Below are 6297 nucleotides of genomic sequence, written 5' to 3'. Positions count from 1 at the left end.
AATAGCCGGCGTCTGGGGTGGGCTTTGGCCCCGGGGCTGAGCCAGGGTTCAAGCGGCTGTAGGCCTTGGGGAGTGACTGGGCGGCCGCGGGGGGAACGACTTGGGAAGCGTTCCTGAGGCGTGGGGGCGGGGCCTGTGGCGTGTGGGGCGGGGTGCAGGCACGGGGGCAGGGTGCTCAGGTGCGGTGGGTGGACCATAGGTGTGGGGCCGGAGTCTTGTGTGGGCGTTGGTGCCCGAGTGCGGGGCTTCTTTGGGGGTGATGGAAGGGGCGCAGAGCAGCGCTGGGGAAAGTGGGGGGGGGTGGGGCCTCATGTGTGGGAGGCAGAAGACTAGGTGATTTCTAAAGTTTGTAATTCTCTCTTGGGGCGATTCTGAGCATATTTTTCTTTCTTTTTTAAAAAAAAAGTTTATTTATTTTTGGTCTTTGTTGCTGCGCGCGGGCTTTCTCTAGTTGCAGCGAGAGGGGGCTACTCTTCATTGCGGTGCGCGGGCTTCTCATTGCAGTGGCTTCTCGTTGCGGAGCACGGGCTCTAGGCACACGGGCTTGAGTAGTTGTGGCACGAGGGCTCAGTAGCTGTGGCTCGCGGGTTCTAGAGCGCAGGCTCAGTAGTTGTGGCGCACGGGCTTAGTTGCTCTGCGGCATGTGGGATCTTCCCGGACCAGGGATGGAAACTGTATCCCCTGCATTGGCAGGCGGACTCTTAACCACTGCGCCACCAGGGAAGTCCCATGAGCATATTTTTCTACTCCATTGTTGTTAACCGAGAATTGCGACAGCCACGACTGAGCCAAGTTTATCAGGGAACCTAGTTCTCCCTCCACACAGCTCGGCAGTGAGATGCCGGCTCAGGGGCATTCATTGATTTATTCAAGAAGTACCTGTTGAGGGCAGCTGTGGGCTAAGACAGGCATTCCTTGTGGGGACTGAGGGTACAGCGGAGAGCAACAGAGCTGCCATCTTGGAGCTGACCTTCCAGTGGGGCAGACGTGTAAATCAACTAGCTGTTGTAATAAAATTACAGACAAACCCTCTGAAGAAAGTGCGCAGGACGCCGAGAGAAAGCAACAGGGGAAGTGAGCTGGGCTTCAGCGGGTAATTAGGTGCTAACCTAGGGAAAGTCCCCACTCAAAGGCTGTCTGGCAAAAGAGCCTTTTGGAACGGAATTAGAGTAGTCATTGTATGATTTGTATTCTTTTAAATTTGTTAAGTTGTGTTTCATGGCCCAGAATGTGGTCTATTTTGGTATATGTTCCATGTGAGCTTGAGAAGAATGTGTATTCTGCTGTTGTTGGATGAAGTAGTGTATAGATGTCCATTATATCCAGTTGATTGAAGGTGCTATTGAGTTCAGCTACGTCCTCACTGATTTTCTGCCTGCTGGCTGTGTCCATTTCTGAGAGAGGGGTGTTGAAGTCTCAAAATAATACTGGAATCATCTGTTTCTCATTGCTGTTCTTCTTTTTGCCTCAAGTAGTTTGACACACTGTTGTTTGGTACATACATTAAGGATTGCATGTCTTCTTGAAATATTGACCCCTTTATCATTATGTAATACCTCTCTTTATCTCTGATAACTTTCCTTGGTCTGAAGTCCTCTCTATCTGAAATTAAGATAGCTACTCCTGATTTCTTTTAATTGGTGTTAGTATGATATATCTTTCTCCATGCATTTACTTTAGACAGCAGATAGCTGGGTCTTGTTGTTTGATTCACTCTGACAATCTGTCTTGTAATTGGTATATTTAGACAATTGATATTCAAAGTGATTATTGATATTGTTTGATTAATATCTACCTATTTGTTCCTAGTTTCTATTTGTTGCCCTTGTTCTTTTTTTCCTATTTTGTCTTTCCTACTTTTTTTTTTTTTTTTTTGCCTTTTGGGGTTTTAACTGAGCATTTTAATTTTATATGATTCCATTTCCTCCCCTCTCCTGTCATATCAATCATGCTTATTTTGTTTTTACATTTTTGATGGTTGCCCTAGAGTTTGAAATGTACATTTATAAAATATTCAAGTCCGGTTAATAACACTATACCACTTCACAGGTAGTGCAGGTGCCTTATAATAATGAAATACTCCTATTCTTTCCACCTGTCCTTTATCTCACTTATATATAAGCACACATAACTGAATGCATTGTTGACATTATTATTTTGAATAAACTGTTATCTATTAGAGCAACTGAGAAAAAGAAAAATTAAATGAAAAGTTTTACCTTCACTTATTCATCCTCTGATGGTAGATGTGGATCCAAGTTTATGATCTACATTATTTTCCTTCTCTCTGAAGAACTTCTTTATAACATTTCTTGCAAGGCAGGTCAATTTTTGTTTGTCTGAAAAAGTCTCCTTCACTTTTTTTTTTTTTTTTGCGGTACACTGGCCTCTCACTGCTGTGGCCTCTCCTGCCGCGGAGCACAGGCTCCAGACACGCAGGCCCAGCGGCCATGGCCCATGGGCCCAGCCGCTCCGCGGCATGTGGGGTCCTCCCGGACCGAGGCACGAACCCGCGCCCCCCGCATCGGCAGGCGGACTGCCAACCACTGCGCCACCAGGGAAGCCCTCTCTTTCACTTTTGAAAGATACTTTCATAGAGCATAGAATTCTAGCTTCGTGGTTTTTTCTCTCAGTACTGTAAGTACTTCACTCCACTCTCTTCTTGCATTCCTGGCTTCTGAGAAGTATGTAATTCTTACCTTTGTTACTTCATGGGTAAGATGTTTTTTCCCTGTGGTTTTTTTCAAGGTTTTTTCTGTATGTTGGTTTTTCTGAAGTTTGAATATGGTATGCTTAGGTGTTTTTTTTTTTTTTTTGGTGGCGTTTATCCTGCTTGGTGTTCTCTGAGCTTCCTGGGTCTCTGTTTTTGTGTCTGACATTAATTTGGTGGAAATTCTCAGGCTTTAGTGCTTCTGTTCTGTTCTGGGTTTTTTTCTGGTATTTCCATTATGTGTATGTTACACCTTTTGTCTTGGATATTCTGTCCTGGTTTTTATATCCTCAAGCTCAGAGATTCTTTCCTCAGCCACAACCCGGATCCTAATAAGCCCATCGAAAATGTTCTTCATTTTTGTTACAGTATTTTTGATCTCTAACATTTCTTTTTAACTAATTCTTAAAAATTCCATTTCTGTTCTTACATTATCCATGTTATTTATTTGTTCCAGTAAATCCTTAGCATATTAATAAATATTGTTTTAAATTCCCAATCTGATAATTCCAAATTCTTGCCATATCTGACTCTGGTTCTGATGCTTGTTCAGTCTCTTCTAACTATGTTTTTTCCTTTTGAGTATGCCTTGTAATTTTTGTTGAAAGTTGGACATGTACTAAGTAAAAGGAACTGTAGTAAATAGGCCTTAGTAATGTGATGTTAGATGTGGGAGAACAGAAGTGCTCTGTAGTCCTGTGACTAGGCCTCAGTCTTTGGTGAGCCTGTGCCCCTGGACTGTGAACTTCACCAGTTTTTTCCCTCCTAAGGTGGGACAGGATGGATAGAGCTAGCTGGAGTTGAGTATTTCTCTTCTGTCAGTTTGGTTGAGCTCTCATAAAACCCTAACAGGTCAGGCTCTGGCAAAATGGTTTCTCCTGAGGGCAGGCTTGTTAAGAACAGAATGCCCTGGTGTATTTTAAAGTAGTTATTTTTCCTTTCCTTCTGCTGGAAGCATGAGGGATTTTTCTCCAATATTCACTGTGAAGACCTGGAGCTCTCCTGGAGGTAAAACTCACAAAAGTGTGGGAGCTCCCCTAAGACTGGGCCCACCCTGGAGTTTTTAGCTCTCAGATTTGTCCACACTGAGTGTTCAGTGACTTGTCAATTACAGTAGGTAGGTTTACCTTTCCTGATGCTGGTTCCTGCGATGTGTTTCTACTTGTGGGTTTCTGCTCTGCCTGTCTTTCTCTTCATTTTGGGGGGCAGTGGTTTGCTCTGTGACCTCACCTCTCTAAGAATAGCTGGTGGTTTTTCAGTTTAGCTTCTTACTTGTTAGGACAGAGTGTCAACTTCTGAACTCCTTGCATGCTGGACCGTAAACTACCAGGAAGGCTACCAGGTACTCTCTTTTGGGGGTGTATTTTCATTGGTGGTTGGTGAAGTTCACAGCCAGACACTTCGGACTTTGATACCAACATCTTTGCTCCCCTTCCCCCAGAATAGATTATTATTATTATTATTATTACTTTTGCTACTCTTTGAAGTTGCATGTCATCACAGCTGAGCCTCTGCCTTCTTTGGTCACTCCTATTCATTCAAGCCCACTCCAACCTACTTTGAATGCCCAACACTACAGAAATTGCACATGCCAATGTCATCAGTGATGTCTCTGGTGCCAAATATAGTGAGTACATTCCAGGCTTAGCTATACCAGACTCTCAGCAGCATTCGACTGCTTTTTTCGATACCACATTCTCTCGGTTTCCTTCTTGCTTTTCTGGCTGTTTCTTATTCTCTTTAATTATCTTAGATTAGGATTATGGTGAGAAGTTAGGGTTTAGTAGTTAGGGTCAGGATCAGGGTTTGAGACAGTGGTCGGGGGTCCAAGATCTAGGATAAGGTTCAGGGATCAGAAGTTAGAGATAGGGTTCAAGGGTTAAGAGTCAGGGACTAGGGTTCAGGTTTGGGTTGGAGTATGGGTTAGTTAGGGTATGGGTTTGGGTATGGGTTAGAGTAGAGGATAGGGCTAGGGTTAGGGCTAGGACAAAAGCTAGGTTTTAGGATTTAGGGCTTAGGACTAGGGCTAGGGCCAAGGGGTCTAGGGGCTAGAGTTAGAGGGTTACAGGGTTAGGGTTAGAGTTAGGGTTAGGAGTAGTGAATTTAGGCATAGAGATTAGGGATTAGGGTTTGAGGGTTATGTTAGCGTTAAGGGTAACTGGCCCACATTTCTCTCCTTTTTTCCCCATCTCCCTGAGACCTCTAGGAGGACGGCACTCTCTAAGGGTCACTCATGAATGAAAGGTTGAACTGGACCATTAGTTGGGTTAGGGTTAGGGGTCAGAGTTAGGGTTTGATATCTCCTCTGCTTTTCTGACATGGTATTGTCATGGTTGTTTTAAAAAGTAATTTACTTCCCAGTCATTTCAAACATACAGAACACTTTCAATAACAGTAAAAAGTGCTCACATTTGCCACTTCACATGAAATATTCCAGTTTATTTTACCCAAAATAGGGACACTCTCCCCAGGAGCCAGCATATAACCCAAAAATGAGTAAATCAAAAGGTTTCCACTTTATAATTTAATCCACAGGCCCACTTCAACTTTCAGCAGGTTTTCCAGCTGTTTGGAAATGTCTCTTTGCATCCTGACCCAGTTTTCTTTTTCTGGAATCGTTACTGAGATTTCCCCTTATTTTTACAGTCTTCAGGGGTTTAGAGCACATGATGCGAGTCTGTGTTTGGTGGCCTTTTCTGTAGAGCACCTTTTACTGTGGATGAGTTCAGTGTTCATCCATGTTGTAATACATATCAGTACTTAACTATTTTTATCATTGTGATTAGAAATGTGTAACATGACATTTACCATTTAAGCGTTTTAAGTGTACAGTCCTGCGGCATTAGCTGCCTCTCATTGTCGTACAATCATTCTCACCATCCGTCTCTGGGACTTCTTCATTTTCCGCAAGTGAAACTCTCTGTCCATTACACACTAACTCCACTCAGCCCCTGGCAACCACATTGTCTTTGTCTCCGAATTTGACTTATCTGGATACCTTATATAAGTGGAATCATATAATACTTGTCCTGTGACCAACTTAGTTTTAGCATGGTGACTTCAAGTTTCATCATGTGTGCGATGTGTGGGAATTACCTTAGTTTTAAAGGCTGAATCATATCATATACCACGTTTTGTTATTTGTTCATCAGTCGATGGTTACGTGGGTTGCTTCCACATTTTTGGCCATTGTGAATGATGCTGGTATGAATATGGTTGTACAAATAACCGTTCTACTTACTGCTTTCAAATACTTGAGTCTATGCCCTGAAGTGGAATTGACAGATCGTACGTTAACTGCTTAAGTGTTTGGGGAGCTGCCGTATTGTTTTCCACAGCGGCTGCGCCATTTTACTTAATTTCTTTGTATAGTAGAATAATAGGATAGTTTATGGATCTACCCATTTTGTTTATCCATTCACCCTTTGATGGACATTTCAGTCACTTCTACCTTCTGGCTCTTGTGAACAGTGCTGCTATGAATATTCGTATATATATATATATTTTTCGTTTGTTTGAACATCTATTATTCAATTCTTTGATGTCTATATCTAGGAGTGGAGTTGTTGAACCATAAGGTAATAAGG

The sequence above is a fragment of the Lagenorhynchus albirostris genome, chromosome 11, assembly GCF_949774975.1.
Source record: "Lagenorhynchus albirostris chromosome 11, mLagAlb1.1, whole genome shotgun sequence".
In the NCBI taxonomy this organism is placed as follows: Eukaryota; Metazoa; Chordata; class Mammalia; order Artiodactyla; family Delphinidae; genus Lagenorhynchus; species Lagenorhynchus albirostris.
The sequence above is the reverse complement of the archived record's forward strand: the minus strand, read 5'-3'. Positions refer to the sequence as shown.